Source organism: Cetorhinus maximus, chromosome 5 (assembly GCF_964194155.1).
Source record: "Cetorhinus maximus chromosome 5, sCetMax3.hap1.1, whole genome shotgun sequence".
Classification (NCBI taxonomy): domain Eukaryota; kingdom Metazoa; phylum Chordata; class Chondrichthyes; order Lamniformes; family Cetorhinidae; genus Cetorhinus; species Cetorhinus maximus.
The window spans coordinates 123,593,250-123,610,961 of NC_135883.1; the positions used below are offsets into that span (position 1 = coordinate 123,593,250).

At 46.9% G+C, this 17,712-nt stretch overlaps 1 protein-coding gene across 1 annotated transcript in view; it reads right to left on the reverse strand.

Annotated features, from left to right (window-relative positions):
* Positions 1-438: 438 nt before the first annotated feature.
* smim8 (small integral membrane protein 8) overlaps positions 439-17,712 on the reverse strand; it is a 39,114-nt gene continuing 21,840 nt past the window's right edge. The window contains exons 4-5 of the transcript XR_013576643.1: positions 11,278-11,372; positions 439-528 (exon numbers count right to left, since the gene is read on the reverse strand). The gene's annotated coding sequence lies outside the window, so the exon portion shown is untranslated. The remainder of the gene's footprint in view (positions 529-11,277; positions 11,373-17,712) is intronic.

The window sequence follows — 17,712 nt, forward strand, 5'->3', positions numbered from 1 at the left end:
TAGCTCTTGGGGTGAAAAGGATCAAAGGGTATGGGGGGAAAGTGGGAGCAGGCTATTGAGTTAGATGATCAGCCATGATCATAATGAATGGTGGAGCAGGCTCGAAGGGCCGAATGGCCTACTCCTGCTCCTAGTTTCTATGTTTCAAAATTTCTCCATCTCTGTAATCTTCCCCAGCACTAAAACTGTTTCCCATCCCAAACTGTCCATTCCTCTGAGGCAGCTGTTTGTATATACTCATCTCCCTTCACCTATCCATTAATAGCCTTTAACCAGCTGGGCCCATACTCTAGAATTCCCTTCCTAATACCTTCTGCTTCTCCACCTCCTCTTCCTAATATCTCCTTGTGAGTCAGCCTTAATCCACTTGACAGCACTCACATCTGAGTCAGGTAGCAAATGATTGAAGCAAGCACCTACCTTTAATTCATTAATTTGTGTCTTCTTTAATATCTCTATCTCCTTTTTCTTTCTCTGTTCAGCCTCAAGCAAAGCCATTTTCACTGCCTCTTCTTTCTCCTTTTTGGCCTGGACAAGCATTTACACAAAAAAAAGAGTAAAAAGTGCTAATCACTCTGTTTATTTCTTATGAAAAATCATTATATTGATTTTAAATCTTTATGAGTAGAGATCTTTGGCAGCCATCATTAACTATTCACACTCATCTTTCCTCACTGGGTAAGATTCACTAGGTCTTGGCCATATTCCGAGACAGAGAGACAGTGGCTTGTCCATAAAGAACATCTATTATGGTGCAACACTGATAACAGCCAGGGTTAGTCTGTGGCTCGGATTATTTTGCCTTCTGTCTGAAGGGGTAAGCGTGCAGCAGTGTGGAGAACTAGATAGGAAAGTAAAGACATATCCACACGTTACTTACCACTGACAATACAAAGTGAAAGCCGATCAAAATTATGACTTATAGGCAAAATCCATCCATCAGGAGAATCGCTTTTCCAAAAAGAAAATTTGTTAATAGGTTTATATGTGCAGTATACCTTAACTTTACAGTGCTTTAGGGTTAGAAGGGTATATCTTTTTGTTGCCATGATAGGTGGCTCAGAAAACTGGGTGGTGATCAATCCTGATAAGTCTCTTTTTGCTCTGCACTACACTTTAAGTTGTGGTCGGGGCTTGAGGTCTAAAGCACGCTACTTCAGTTTAATGTTTAAATCCATTTAATTGATGCATTTTAAGTTTGCACAATTTCCTGCAATTTTCATTCAGATTGTGTTGTGTGTTGAGCAAAATTTATGATGGGGCCTGGCATGTTTTGGGCACATGGGAAAGCAGGGACTTGCAATGTTTTCAGAAGAATTTCAGCGAATGGGATTTCTCTCCAACAATGTGTTGGGTGTTATTTTCAGTACTATTTTCTCTTGGTTTATTTTTTGAAGTTTTGGCCAAGAATTTTACCTGTTGCAATTATAATTTAGAAAATAGGAACTCTAATAGGGATCCCTCATTTTGCAGGAGGAAGAATGACAAAAAGGTGTGTTAGGCAGGTGAGATTGTCCTTAACGATACTGAGGGGATAGGTGAGCAACAGTAAGGAGAGCACTGCAAGAGGGATCCTCAGTGGAGTGGCCATTTTCTAAACTATAATTGCAGCAGCTAAAATGCTACTTACCAAGGGAGACACATCTACAAGTAGAGGCACACCCCCGTCAAAATGCTATGGGACGAAAGTCTTTGCCAGTTCTGCTTCACTATGGAGACTGTGACAGAGTTGTACTGCCTCCTGGAACGTGACCACCACCACAAAGATAATCAGTCACCACAGCCTTGTACTTTTAAAAATCTGATTTATCCTAAACGGCCCAGGAGACATCAGAATTACTGATCAACAGATGCATCAAAGCAGGAGACTGATGTGTTATTTGCCATGGCAAAGAGCTTCGTCACAGATTGAGAGGCTATTCAATTTGTTTCTCATGACTGAGTTCTTGAAAATCTAGAAATTCACTGAAGGCACCCACACGCTGCTATCATAAAACACTATTGGATCCTTCTCTCCTCTGCCAAAACTGCTCACTATTCCAGGGTCATCTCAGAATGCAAAGTCAACCTCCAGCTTCTCTTCTCCACTACAAGCTATCTTGAGTATTGCTGAAAAAAGACATGTTGTCGAAACTTTTCGTCTTACACACATCAGGACAATTTGCAAGAATATCAACTGTAAAGGGAACGGCAATTTATACTTCATGAGAAGAGAGCGCTGGTTGGTTTGCAAGTGGACTCTGATTGCTTGAGGTGTTGCCATGGAGAATGTGCCAGTTAACTGATGACTGATATCTGCAAAGCTTTGTTTAAATTTAAACCAGGCAGGTTGACTCTGATTGGTCAAAACATTGCCCTGGGGAATGAACCAGAGAATGGCTGTAGTCTATTTTGTTTAGTTGAAACAGGTGCTATGTGTCTTTTTTCAGCAAGACTCCAATTCTGTACTACCAAGCAACTATATACAAACCATCTTCTTAAATTCCATTCCCATGCCACCTTCTCTATCAGCAAAATTGAGACCGTCCATTCAGCTATCCTGGCTGCTTTCCTCCTTCCTCTAACTCACATGGCCAAACATCCTCTAGGGTTGTCTCCTGTCCTAGCCTGAATTTTCATCTTTCTCTAGTTTTTCTTCAGTTGTTCTACATGCTATTTCTGACATTATCATTCCCATGAGACACATCTCCTGCTCTCTCAACCCACCAAAATGCTGACCACCTAACTTCCTTTTCAGCCCCATGTTAGCTGATATTGTAATTAGTTTTCTCTGCTCAGGTGCGGTTCCCTCAAATTTGCCATCATCATTCCCTCCTCAAATGACTTCACCCCTCTGGCCTTGCAAACTAACACCCCAGCTCCAGCCTCCCTCTCTTCTCCAAAGTCCTTGAACATGCTGTCACTTCCCAAATCTGTGCCCATCTATCCCACACCTCCTTATTTGGACTACTTTAATCAGGTTTCCACCTCTGTCACAACATGAAAAAAATCACAAATGACATTCAATGTGACTATGACCAAGGTAGACCATTCCTTTTCACCCTTCACTACATGCAGTCTTTGATATGGTTAAACACACCATCCTTCTCCATCGCCACCATGGTCCAGTTGAGTGTAACTGCTTCCATTCCTACCTATCCAGCTATGGCCAAAAAATCACCCGTAACAGCTTCTCTTCCCACTCCTGCATTACCTCTGGGGACACCCCAAGGATCTATCCTTGGCCCCTTTCTATTTCTCATCCACATAGTGCCCCATGGGAACATCATCTGAAAATACAACATCAGGTACTATAGGTGCGCCGATGATACCCAGTTCTACCTCACCACCTTCTCTCTCAACCTCTTTGTTACATTGCTTGTCTGACATCTAATATTGGATTACCAAATGTTTTTTCCAATGAAATGTTGGGAAGACCAAAGCCATGTCTTAAGCCCCCATCACAACTCTATTCCCGAGTCACTGACTCCACTCCCCTCCCTGGCCACTGTGTGAACATGTGTTTGTACGTTTGAATCAGACCATCTGCGACTTTAGCACCCATTTGACCCTGAGCTGAGCTTTTGACCTAATACGTGTTCCATCACCAAGGGCAGAATTTCGCCCATGTTGGGCGGGCTTGACGGGGGCGGGCAGGGGGCGGTTGGGAAGCCGACCACTGCCTGCGATCGGGCTGGAAGGCAATTTCATGCTGGCGGGCCAATTAAAGCCCACCCATCGTGAAATGTGAGTGGCAGTGCTGAGCGCTGCCTCTGCGGCTAGGGGAGGAGTGTGAGCCGGCCGAGCATGACCTTGGCGCATGTGCGCAAGTGCGCGCGTCATAATGCCTCAGGGAGATGAAGAGTTATATAAAAAAATAATGAAAATAACAATGTAATGAAACATGTCCCCTCATGTGACCCTGTCACATGAGCAGGGACATGTTATTAATTAAGTTTTAAAGTTTTTATTGTATTTTTATTTGCTTTAGGAAACCTCATCCCGCCCGTGGATGAGGTTTCCTAAAAAGTGCAAAGGTCGCTTGGCCGTTTTGCCTGCCCGCCAACCATAAGTTTGGGCGAGCAGCGAAAAGTTTAAGTTAATTGATAATTTAATGGCCTCAACAGACCTTTTAATTGTCGGCGGGCGCACTGTCGACTTCGGTGTGTGCACGCCGAATGAAATATTGCGCAACTGCATGTTGACGTCGAGATGCTCGCCCGACATCAACGCGCATCATTTGATGCTTGAGTGGGTCAGGCGCACGCCCGCCCACCAAACTAAAAATTTTACCCGTAGTCTGCAAACTGACACTTTCATAACATAGCCCATCTCTACCCTGCATCTGCCCATCTGCTCCTGAAATTCTCAGCCATACATTTGTTACCTCCAGACTTGACTATTCCAAGGCTCTGAAGGCTGGCCTCGCACTTTGTACCCTCCATAAACTTGACATTCAAAACTCTGCTCCCATATCATGCACCAAACTCCATTCTACCAAAACCCATATGCTCACTGGCCTACAGTGGCCCCTGGTCTGGCACTGCCTCGACTATAAAATTCTCATTATTGTTTTCAAATCCATCCATGGCCTTGCTTGTCCCTTACCTCTGTAACCTCCTCCAGCCCAAAGCTCCACCAGAATCCTGCGTTTCTCCAATTCTGGCCTCTTGCATTTCCTGACTTTAATTTCCCCATCGCTAAAGTGCTTTCAACTGCCTAAGCCCAAAACTCTGGAATTCCCTCCCAAAACATCTCTGCCTCTTTATCTCTGTTGCTTTGATGTATCAGGTGGGAAAATAGGGTTGAAATGCTAAATAGGTAAACATGGGTGAAGTTTTAGAATGTGCAGTGTAAAAGGAACATTTACATTTTAAAATAAACCAGAATAGCTTGAATTCTAAAAAGAGGGTGAAACGTTACACCTAGCCAGAAGAAGTTAAGAAACAGTGGGCAGAATTTTACCCTTGGCGTGCGGGATCGGCGGGGGCGGGCGGGCGGGCTTCCCGATCACCGCCCACGAACAGCAATGCTCCCTGATTTTACGCGGGCAAGCCAATTAAGGCCCGCCCAGCGTGATAAGCAGCCTGGAATGTGCGCGAAAGGGCAGGCGGGGGTGGGGACATGATGTCCACCAGGTCCAATGGTGGCCCGGCAGCCGACTCAAATGTGGTCTGGAAGCTGCCACCACAGGACGCGGAAGTGTTGCGAATGGAAACCGTAGTGGGTGGACACGGTAGGCGGAAGGGCAAGTCGGCCCCGTGTTTGTCGGACGAGTGCTTGACAGCCGTCCTGGAGGAGGTGGCAGCACGGAGAGAAACCCTTGACCCCAGGAACAGGAGGAGGAGGCCCCCCACCGCCCCCCGCCGCCGCCATCCCAACCTCACGATAAAGACCTGGGAGGAGGTGGCATCCAGGGTCAGCAGCCACGACGTGGTGAGGCGCACATGGGTCCAGCGCCAGAAGCACTTCAACGATCTGCTGTGATCGGGAAGGGTGAGTATCATGTTGGCATGGGTCATTTTGCAGAACAGTTAAGAGCTGCCCATCCTCCCCATGGACCTACCCATCCCCCCTTGTTAGAGTGTGCGTGCCAAATGTCAGTGAGGCAGGAGCTGGCCAAGGGGGTGAGAGCTGGCTGCTTTGACTGAGTGCCTTGTGGCTTCAGGGTCATGAATTGGCTGATCCCTGCAAGGTGTTCCTCAGCTGGGGTTGGCCAGGCTGCAATGGCGCTGCAGGTAGAGAGTGGACTAATCAATGCTCCTCTGTCCTTTCAGGAGAAAACATCCTATAACAATGGTGAGAGGTCGCAGACTGGTGGGGGACCCTCACACCTCCTAATCCTCTCACAATATGAGCAGGAGGCCCTGGAGCTGGAGAGGCCCATGCACCTTGGTCAAGTAGCCGTGGTGAGGTTGGGGCGCCAGAGGAAGGTAAGAGTGCAGTGCACTGAGATGAGAATGTCAGTTATTGCAACCATTCCAGTGTAGTCCCTATACTGATGTGAGCCTGGAATCTGGAATCCCTATTGATAATCAAAAGACGAGGGCAACATGATGCAAATCTCTGTCTCACCAGGGTGCCAGGCATGCACAGTGACAGGTTCATGACTTAAAGTAATGACATGTCCTTCTTCTCCCTTTTAGGTTCACCAGCAGGCGGTCATCATGAGGACCCTGAAGGCCCACCTCTGACCCCTGAGGACCACCATGCTCACCATGCACCTGTGTCACACTCTCTCTGTCAAGCAGGCATCAGCACAGATACCAGTAACTCGGTGGGCACATCGCCGTCTAGTCTACTGGTGCACATTGGAGAGGGCACTTCACCTTTGCTTGAGGTGCAGGTGGAGGCAGAGAGTGCCCAGGGCACTGGCAGTCGGAGGACTGCTGGAGACCAGGACAATGCTCAGTCAATGGCTGATGATGGGCCTCTGGAGTCGTCTGTCAGGCACCAGATGCTGGAAGTCCAGCAGGGTGTGCGGGAGGATCTGGCGGAGATACATGAAGGAATGCGTGCCATGGTTTCCATTGTGGCAGAGTCCCTGCGGAGCATGAGCAATGCAGTAGCCCTCATGGCCAAGTGCACTGCCTTCTCCAGGGAAAGAGTGGCGACTCTCATGGAGAGGCTCCGCCAAGGATTCAATCAGGGGTTTCTGGGGTTGCGCTCGGAGCTGCAAACCCTCACACTGGCAATGGCCTCAGCTGGTCAGTGTGGGAGATGGATTGGGCACCCAGCATCCCAGCTGGGTGCCCGTCCATCAATGGTGAACAGGGAGGTCCAAAGTGACCTCACGTTGGCGCACGAGCTGCCTGTCATCTCTGCGGGCTCCTCTCATGGGGGTTCCGGATGATGGTAGCAGCTCCTCCGCCCCTCTGCCAGTGACCGTGGCATCTGATGAGGCTGCGGCAACTAGGGAGATGCCAGCCATGACACTGGCCGCTCCCTCCCGGGCGGGGCCAGCATAGGATCCACAGGCCAGAGGACGCCCGCCAAGGTCATCGAGGCCAACAAGACAGCAGAGTGAGCAGGCTGTCTCCAATGCCGGTGCCAGCAAGGGGGAAGCACCTAAACGTAACGCTTGCAAGCAAAAACTTAAAGCACCTTAAGCACAACATGGCCTGATCACGTGTGATATTTGGTGCCCCCATTTTTCTATTTTTTAATGCTGTGTTGGAAAACACCGGACAATGCTAATTTCTGCAACGATTAACATTAACAAGTAAATGATATGTTACTTTGTGCAACTGGCCTTTGTGTGCAGGTTAGGCCATGATGTTATGATGAACGTGTGTCTCCTGAAACTTTATTGCAAAGGCACATAGTTTATACTGTTGACCAAGGAACTGGTCCTGTCAGGGATCAAGTCTGGAGTCTGCAGCCCTGGCATATGGTAGTGGTTTTTATTTGATAGATTAGCTGAAGGAGTGTAGGATCAAAGTATCCCGGGTGTCCCTGCCTCCTTGGAGATTACCCAGGTCAGCGTCTATGCCCTCAGCATTCTCCTCACCGTACTCATCCTCAGACTCACGACTGGACTCATCATCTGTTGCCTGTGCAGCTGCGTCAAGATCTTCTTCCTCCACTGCGCCGCCCCTTTCCAGCGCCAGGTTTTGCAGAGCGCAGCATGCAACCACTATTAGTGACACATGATCTGGGGGGTATTGGAGTGCACCCCCTGAATGGTCCAGGCATTGGAAGCGCATCTTGAGAGGACCGATGGTTCTCTCTACCACAGCCCTTGTGGTGCCGTGGCTCCTGTTGTATCATTACTCAGCCCCTGTTCTTGGGTGGTGGAGAGGCATCATGTGCCACCTTCTGAGGGGATAGCCCTTGTCACCCAGCAGCCATCCATCCAGCCGGGCTGGAGCACTGAAGAGCCCCGGCACCTGGGAGTGCCTCAGGATGTAAGCATAATGGAAGCTGCCTGGGTACCTTGCACAGACTTGCAGAATCTGCATCCTGTGATCACACACTATCTGCACATTCACGGAGTGGAATCCCTTCATGTTGATGAAGGCATCGGGCTCACTCACTGGCACCTTGATGGCCACATGTGTGCAGTTCGTTGCACCCTGGATGTGGGGGAGCCGAGCAACCACTGCAAAGCCTCTGGCTCGCTCAGCCTGGCCGGCCTCATCCGTATGGAAATGAATGAAAGTCAATGCATGCCTGAATAGAGCTTCTGTCACCAGTTTGTCGCAACTATGGACAGCTGAAAGGTCCCCCACTGACCCCTGGAAAAAGCTGGAGACATAGAAGTTGAGGGCCACCATGACCTCCAGCGCCATTGGCATGGGGTGTCCACCCACACAGTTGGAGCTGATCTCAGGGCCGATCCTCAGACAGATGGAGGTCACTGTGAGCCTCCTTCGGCGTTGCACCTCAGACATATTGAGGCCGCCTGTAAACCCTGCCAGCAGGATATTGGCATCTTCTGCAGCCCCTTTGGCCTTGGACTTCCTTTTGGCCCTGCGCCCCTTGTGCCTGTGCCTCTCCTCCCACAGATTGCTCCCCTGGAAGTTGCAAAGGGACACCTGGCCTCCTCTCCCTTCTGTTCCTCTCTTCCTCCTCAGAGGAGGTGCCTCCTGGAGACCACAATCCCCATTCCCAGAGTAAGGGAAGGCTGTCTGATACCTGGAAGGGTCCACGCGGTGTGAATCCTCTGGGGGCCTAGAAAACAACACTGAGTCCTCAACTGAAGCTTCTAAATTCTCTGAATTCAGCTCTGAAGCGAAATGAAGCTGTCCTGTTCACAGAAGCAACCAGCAGCGAGTGATATCCTAAACTCCACACTAATCACTTTGACAAGGCCACTGAGCCCTCTTATCCTGCCCATGGATGAGGTTCTGAAAATTGTGGCCTATCCACCTGCCCGTTTTGCCCGTGCAACAGCCTAAAAATCGCACGGGCTATGTAAAGTTGGAGACAATTAGTGTCTCAAGGGCCTTAACTGGCCACTTAATTAATGGCGGGAGCGTCTCCGTCTCCTTCGTGTGCCCGCCTAGTGAAATATCACGAGAGTGCGCGTTGACTTTGGCACGCTCGGCCGACGTCAACACGCTTTATTTAACGCTCAAGTGGGTCGGGCGCTTGCCTGCTCGCCAAGCTAAAAATTCTGCCCAGTGTGTTTATTTTTCCCAGAGATTACTGGTAAAATTAGTACTATGATAGATTTTTATTATTGGAGTTAATTTTTATTATTAGAGAGGTAAAGTCCAAAGACATAGTGAAACAATCGGAATTTGCATTCAAAGGGGAAAATATGTATAAAGGAAAGAAGGCTTTGTGTAAGGGCAGGCGTTTTAGGATCTATACACATGTGAAAAGCCTCTGGCATCTAAGCCTCAAGCTGCTGTCTGCAAGAATTGAAGTTAAGAAAACTCACTTTGAATTTGACTGTTCAGGGTATCATGTTATTTTGCCTGGGTCTTTTAAAAATCTATGTGTTTTTACTGTTGCCTTAACGGAGGTGTAACTGGGAGTTAGATTAATCAGAGGAGCTAGGAGTTATCATAGTAGTAATTTGTAGACATATGCCTGTGCTTAAAATTATTTCTTTTATTAATAAATATTTAATTTAGTTTTGTAAAAACCCTCTAAGAATCGGTGGACTTACCACTGAATTCAGGCACGCATTTCGAAATAAATATACAAATTGCAAAAAAGTTGTGGCAGTTGTTTCAAGTTTCCCTTTGGGATTTGAGCAGCTCAGCATTTACCATCAGCTGTGCCTTAACACCCTCATATGTTTGTCTAGCTTCTCCTTAAATGTGTCTATACTTTTCGCTTCAAACACTGCTCCTTTGAATTCTATAAGCTCTTCCACACAGTTCCACAGCATTCATGAATCACAAAGCCTTCTACTACATTGACAGGCATGTCATCTGTGACAACATCATGTTTCCAAGGCAGCAGTCACACTGCCTTCATTTTAAGGAAACCCACTTGGTGTCTGATAGAGCAAGAAGACTTCAAGGATAGATCGTAAGAAACCTAAGGTGCCTTCTTCAGGCCTGGCTTCTGAAATCTGTGAAACTCCCATGGACAGCAGCAGAATGCCAACACAATGAAACCCATGCAACCCAGGATCATAATCAAACACACAAGAGGCACAATAATATACCAAAGTAGCTTTTTAGATTAGGTGAAGAGTATACAATTTAAACCATGAGTAGACCCATTTGTAGGGGCCGCAAATTGCACTACGAAGGTTGCCACATTTCTTTCATATACTCTGTGCTGACACCATGGAGCAACATTGCCACTGATAGCTGTAACTTGAAATCAAAGTAGAAACATGTGGTAAGACTGTGCTGACACAAAGTAAAGTACATTAAAGTAAAGAAGGTGTGGATACCCCCTTCACATGTAAATGCTAAAGCTTTGAAATTAAATTAAAGGATCTCTGAAGCCTTCCAATTTGTAAATACAACATGGTGGGACACAGTTTACTCAACACTACCTTACATAAACATACCTACACATTGATTTTACCGGGATATATTTCCCCTCTGGCACTCCCCGCAAGAAATCAATCTTTATTATCTGTGCCTAAGCTGCAATTGGCAGCATTCTGATTGACCCTGGCAGGAAAAAGAAGGATGATGTTAAGTCTAATCCTCCCTCACCACTAATAATTTATACCCTCTTCCAGACAGGCCTTCTGGATGCCAATCAGGAATAGGAACCCTTTCAAACCATGGACACAGTTCAATTGTAGTTAATTACTGTCTGAGGTAAATAATAGCAGCTCAGAACAGAGATCAAACCTGGGATCTTTCTGGTCTGCTTGTCTCAATTTCTCACTGCCTTTACCCACTGAGTAAAGCTCTATACATATTAAGATTAATAGTGATTCATATGCTTATTTTTTACACAGACAATTGAGAAAGATATATCACGTAAATCTATTATTAAAGAATCTTCTTTCAGTTTGATCCAATCTCCTTCCCCCTCCTTTCTCTTCTTTTTTCAGTGTCAAATCTCAAATCTTAAATCTGTGCTGTTTCATCCTTCAGAAGTGATGTTTGGTCATTTCTACTGGAAATATGTGTGTTGGGTGGGGATGAAATTGAACTCAGCTGTGATGCCCCTCTTGATGGAATAGCTCCGCAATACTCCATGTGCTGCCAAGCTATTCCAGCAAGAGATGTTTCACAGTTGAGCTCATAACATAAGCACACAGATGAATAGAGGACATTTGGGTAAGGTATCAGACAGTAAGCAGCGCTAATGCTTTTAGAAAAGGAGGGGACGAGAGAAAATTGGGAATGGAAAAAGATGTAACTTTTATACCCAATATAAAATTGCTGCTCTTGTTTCCTCCACATGCTGCCTCTGTTCACCAACAGCTTCTTCCATGTATCGTTGATGAATCTGTGATCCCAGTTCTGTAGTTGTAGAAAAACAATATTTTAATGAACGAATCTATGAAATTATATTAGATATGAGCACCAAACATATTCATGAAGCAATAAACAGGATATTGTTTGTGCCTAATGGAGAGGTGTGGAAAATGCGTGAATGGTTTACTGTCACCTGCTCTATGCTACTGTTCAAGACATATTTATACCCAGAATATCTTAGCACAACCAGCGGAAATTGAACAAATGCAACAAGAGGAGGAATGCTAAAGGATACCGGGAAAAGCTGGAGTGCTGTAATCAATTTGAAGTAGATATTGCCAATGCAGAGATAATGCAGGCACGGTGGGCTGAATGACCTCCTTCTCTAGTGTAATTTTGGTCTGAATTTTACCCTTGGCGTGTGCGTGCGATCGGTGGGCCCACGACCCGATTTCATGCTGGCTGGATATTTAAGGCCCGCCCAGTGTGAAACGTGTCTTCCCAATGGTCAGAAAGGGCGGGGGGGGGGAACAGGAGGTTGGGGGGCCCAGTCCAATGGCGACCAAGAGGTTTAAAAACGTCACAGGCAGCTCCTTGAAGGCTGCTAGGGAAGAACATATCTTCTGTGTTCTGGACAGTGAAGCAATGGCTTGAACAGCAGCTGGAGATGCCAGGCAGGAGGGCAGGTTGGGTGGGCACTCAGCCCCCCCATTTTTCAGACGGGTGCCTCACGGTGCTGTTGGGGGAGGTGGCTGCCAGGATGCAAACATTCTTGTGTAGTCTCTTCATTGATGGGAAGCTCAAAACTGGATTCCCCATTGATCATTGAAAGACGATGGCACCATGATGCAGATCTCCATTGTCTCAGCAGGGTGCCTGGCATGCACAGTGACAGGGTGGTGGCTTTAACTAATGACATGTCTTTGTTCTCCCTTAGATTCACCAGCGCGCACTCATTCGCAGGACCCCGAAGAGCCACTCCTGACACCAGAGGACCACTGGGCTTCAGCTGCATCTGTGTCACGCCCACTCTCTGAACCAGGCACCAGCGCAGATACCAGCACCTCAGTGGGTGTTAGATCTTTGACTAGAATGTCAGTGGACAGCAGTGAGGGCACTTCACACTCGCTTGAGGTGCAGGCAGAGGCAGAGAGTGCCCAGGGTGCAGGCAGTCGGAAGACTGCTGGAGACCAGGACGATGCTGGGTCTAAGGCAGGTAATGAGCCTCTGGAGTCATCTATCAGGCGTCAGATGCTGGATGTCCAGCAGGATGTGCGGGAGGATCTGGCGGAGATCCATGAGGGTATGTGTGCCATGGTCTCTGTTGTGGAGGAGTCCGTGCGGAGCTTAAGCACTGCATTGGCCCTCATGGCCGAGTGCACAGCTTCCTCCATTGAGAGAGTGGCGACTCTCATGGAGAGGCAACTCCAGGGACAGAATCAGGGGTTCCTGGGGTTGCACTCGGACCTGCAAGCCCTCACACAGGCAATGACCTCAGGCGGTCAGTGCTAGTGTGGGAGATGGATGAGGCATCCAGTATCCCAGCTAGGTGCCCGTCCATCAATGGTGAGGAGGGAGGTCCAGAGCGACCTCACGTTGGCACATGACCTGCTTGTCATCTCTGCGGGCTCCACTCAGGGTGCTCTGGATGATGGCAGCAGCTCCCTTGCCCCTCTGTCAGTGACCGTAGCACCTGATGAGGCTTTGATGACTGGGGAGATGCCAGCTGTGGCACTGGCTGCTCCCTCACAGGCTCCACTGGCCAGAGGACGATCGCCAGGGCCAACAAGACAGCAGAGTCAGCAGGCTGTCCTCAATGCTGCTGCCAGCCAGGTGGGGGCACCAAGATGTAACACACGCAAACGTTAAGTTTAAGGCACCATGAGCACAAGAGGGACTGGTCACGGGTGATCTTCTGTTCTGTAATGTTTTGTTTATGCTCATTGGTGTGGAAGTGAACACCAGAGATGGTAATGTTATTTTGTTTTGATTGTGAAAATTACATAAATTTTGTTTTTGTCATGATGGCCTGAGTATGTTTCACCTTATTTGTTGGTGCAGGGTACGCCAGTATGTAATGCTGGACGTGAATGGCTCTAAACTTTATTGCACAGGCACTGAATGGACTTTGGGGTCAAAGGAAAGGGTCATTTCAGACACCCGGGATGGAGGCGGCAGCCCTGACGTGAGGTGGAAGATCTTTGGCAGCCTAGCTGAATGAGCATTGGATCAAGGTGTCCTTGGTGTCCTTGCCTCCCTGAAGGATACAGAGGTCTGCCTCCACATCCTCAATTTTCTCCTCACTGTGCTCCTCTTCTGACTCACCACTGGATTCATCCACTGTGGCCTGTGGAGCTGCCTCAAGATCTTCTTCCTCCAGTGGGTCCCCCCTTGCCAGTGCCAGATTGTGGAGAGTGCAGCATGCAACCACTATCAGTGACACACAATCTGGGGGGTATTGTAGTGATCCCCTTGAACATTCCAGGCATCGGAAGCGCATCTTCAGAAGACCTATGGTCCTCTCTATCACAGCCCTGTGGAGGCATGACTCCGATTATAATGCTGCTCTGCCTCTGTTCTTGGGTGGCAGAGAGGTGTCATAAGCTACCTTTTTATTGGATAGACCTTATCACCCAGCAGCCATCCATCCAGTCGGGCTGGAGCACTGAATATCCTCGGCACCTGGGAGTGACTCAGGATGTAAGCATCATGGGAGCTGCCAAAGTCCCTGCACAGACTTAAAGAATCTGCATCCTGAGGTCACATAACTATCTGGATGTTCATTGAGTGGAAGCCCTTCCTATTGACGAAGGCACCGGGCTGACCCGCTGGCACCTTGATGACCACATGTGTGCAGTCGATTGCACCCTGAACACGGGGAAGCCCAGCAATCGCTGCAAACCCTCTGGCTCGCTCAGCCTGGCTGGCCTCGTCCGTATGGAAATGAATGCATGTCATTACCTGCCTGAACAGAGCTTCTGTCACCAGCTTGATACAACTATGCACAGCTGATTGGGAGACTCCACAAAGATCCCCTGGAAAGAGTGGGAGGCATATAAGTTAAGGGCCACTGTGACCTTCAGAACCACTGGCTTGGGGTGTCCACCAACGCAGTTGGAGGTGATCTCAGGCTCAATCATATGACAAATGGAGGTCGCTGTCTCCCTGGCATTGCACCTTGGATATATTGAGGGAGCTGCACTGCAGCCTGTAAACCCTGACAGCAGGGTAGTGGTGTCTTCTGCGACCCCTTCTGACTTGGACCCTGCGCCCCTTGTGCCTGTGCCTCTCCCCTGGAAGCTGCATAGGGACACCTGGCCTCTTCTCCCTTCTGCTCCTCTCTTCCTCCTCAGAGGGGGTGGGTGCCTCCAGCGGAGAGCACAATGCCCATTACCAGGGTTACAGAAGGCTGTCTGATATCTGGAAGGGTCCACACAGTCAAAATTCTCCGGGGGCCTTGGAGACACCAATGAGTCCTGAAATAAAGCCTGGAAATGCTAAGAATGAAGCTCAGAACAGAGATGAAGCTGTCAAGTTCAAATAAGTAACCAGCAGCAAACTATCTCCTAAACTCCTCACTACTCACAATGGCAATGCTGCTGATCCTTTTTATCCTGCCCTTGGATGAGGTTTTGCAAAATGTGGGCTGCCCACCTGCCCATTTTGCTTGTGCGACGAGTGTGAAATCTCACGGGCAATGTAAAATCTGGATCAATTGGCTTTCTAATGGCCTTAAGTGACCTTTTAATTATTGGTGGTCGTGGCTCTGACACCCACGTGTGTCCACCGATCTGAAGATTGTGCGCATACGAGATGATGTTGGGACGCTCGCCCGATGCCTTCTCGCACTATTTTATGCGCGATCGGGTCAGGTGCGCACCCGCCCGTGAGTCGTAAAATTCTGTCCTATGTAATACGTGCATCAAACTGCAACTAAAAGAGAATGTCAACTGATTAGAGTGAATTTCAAATTTGAAAGCTATGAGTACAGAACAACATATCTACTAACATAGACAAACTAGGAGCAGGAATAGGCCACTTGGCCCCTCAAGCCTGCTCTGCCATTCAATAAGATCTTGGCTGATCTGAATGTAACCTCAGCCTCAGTTTCCTGCCTACTCCCGATAACCTTTCACCCCCTTGTTAATCAAGAATCTAGCTAGCTCTGCCTTAAAAATATTCGAAGACTCTGCTTCCACCACCTTTTGAGGAAGAGAGTTCCAACTCACAACCCTCAGGGAAAAAAATTCTCCTCATCTCTGTCTTAAATGAGCAACCCCTTATTTTTAAACAGTGATTCCTTTTCTAGATTCTCCCACAGGAGGAAACATCCTCTCCACATCCACCCTGTCAAGACCCCTCAGGATCTTAAAGGTTTCAATTAAGTCGCCTCTTACTCTTTTAAATTCCAGTGGATACAAGCCTAACCTGTCCAGCTTATCCTCATAAAACAACCTGCCCATTCCTGGTATTTGTCTAGTAAACATTCTCTAAACTGCTTCTAATGCATTTACATCTTTCTTTAAATAAGGAGCCCAGTACTGTGCACAATACTCCAGATGTGGTCTCACCAATGCTCTGTACAACTGAAACATAACCTCCCTATTTGTGAAATCAATTCCCCTCACAATAAATTATAACATTCTATTAGCTTTCCTAATTACCTGCTGTACTTGCATACTAACCTTTTGTGATTCATGCGCTAGGACACCCAGATCCCTCTGAATCTCAGAGCTCTGCAATCCCTCACCATTTAAACAATAAGCTTCTTTTTTATTCTTCCTGCCAAAATTAACGATTTCACATTTGCTCACATTATACTCCATTTGCCAGACCTTTACCCACTTACTTAACCTATCTATGTCACTTTGTAGTCTCCTTCGCCCTCTTCACAATTTACTTTCCTACCTATCTTTCTGTCGTCAGCAAATTTAGCCATCATTCCTCAGGACCCTTCATCCAAGTCATTTATATAAATTGTTAGAAGTTGAGTCCCCAGCACTGATCCCTGTGGCACACCACTCATCACATCCTGCCAACCAGATAAAGACCCATTTATGCCAACTCTCTGCTTTCTGTTAGCTAGCCAATCTTCTATCCATGCCAATGTTACACCTACACCATGAGCTTTTATTTTCTGCAATAACCTTTGATGTGGCACTTTATCAAATGCCTTCTGGAAATCTAAATACAGTACATCCACTGGTTCCCCTTTATCCAGAGCACATGTGACTCCTTCAATGAACTCCAATAAATTGGTTAAACACGATTTTCCTTTTACAAAACCATGTTGACTCTGCCCTATTGGCTTGAATTTTTCTAAGTGCCTTGCTATAACATCTTTAATAATAGCTTCTAACATTTTGCCAATAACAGGTGTTAGGCTAACTGGCCTATAGTTTCCTGCTTCCTGTCTCCCTCCCTTTTTGAATAAAGGAGTTATATTTGCTATTTTCCAATCTAATGGAACTTTCCCCGAATCTAGGGAATTTTGGAAAATTAAAACCAGTGTATCAACTATCTCACTAGCCACTTCTTTCAAGATCTTAGGGTGAAGTGCATCTGGACCTGGGGATCTGTCAGCCTGCAGCCCCAACAATTTGCTCAATACCACTTCCCTGGAGATTGTAATTTTCCCGTGTTCCTCCCTCCCATCCATTTCCTGATTTACAGCTATTTCCAGGATGTTACTTGTGTCCTCTATAGTGAAGATAGAAGCAAAATACCTGTTTAATTCATCCGCCATCTCTCTGCTTTCCATTATCAATTCCCCAGATGCACTCTCTATAGAATCAAAGCTCACTTTGTAAACACTTTTCTTACTTAAATTTCTATAGAAACTTATACTATCCGTCTTTATGTTACTAGCTAGCTTTCTCTCATACTCTAATTTTTCCCTCCTTTTTAATCTTTTAGTCATTCTTTGCTTTTCTTTATATTCTTTCCAATCTTCTGACCTGCAACCCATCTTTACATAATTATATGCTTTTTCTTTAAGTTTGATACTGTCTTTAACTTTTTTAGTTAACCACAGATGGTGAGCCCTCCCCATGGAATTTTTCTTTCTCATTGCAATGTACATATTGTGTGTATTCTGAAATATCCTTTCAAATGTCTGCCACTAAACTTGTATTGACATATCCCTTAACCTCATTTGCCAGTTCATTTTAGCTAGCTCTGCTTTCATGCCCTCATAATTGCCCTTATATAAGTTTAAAATACTAGTCTTATGCACATTAGTTTCTCCCTCTAAATGAATGCAAAATTCTATCATATTCTGATCGCTGCTACCTAGGGGTGCCTTCATTAGGAGGTTATCAATTAATCCTATCTCGTTGTTCAATAGCAGGTCTAGTATAGCCTGTTCTCTGGTTGAATATGCTGT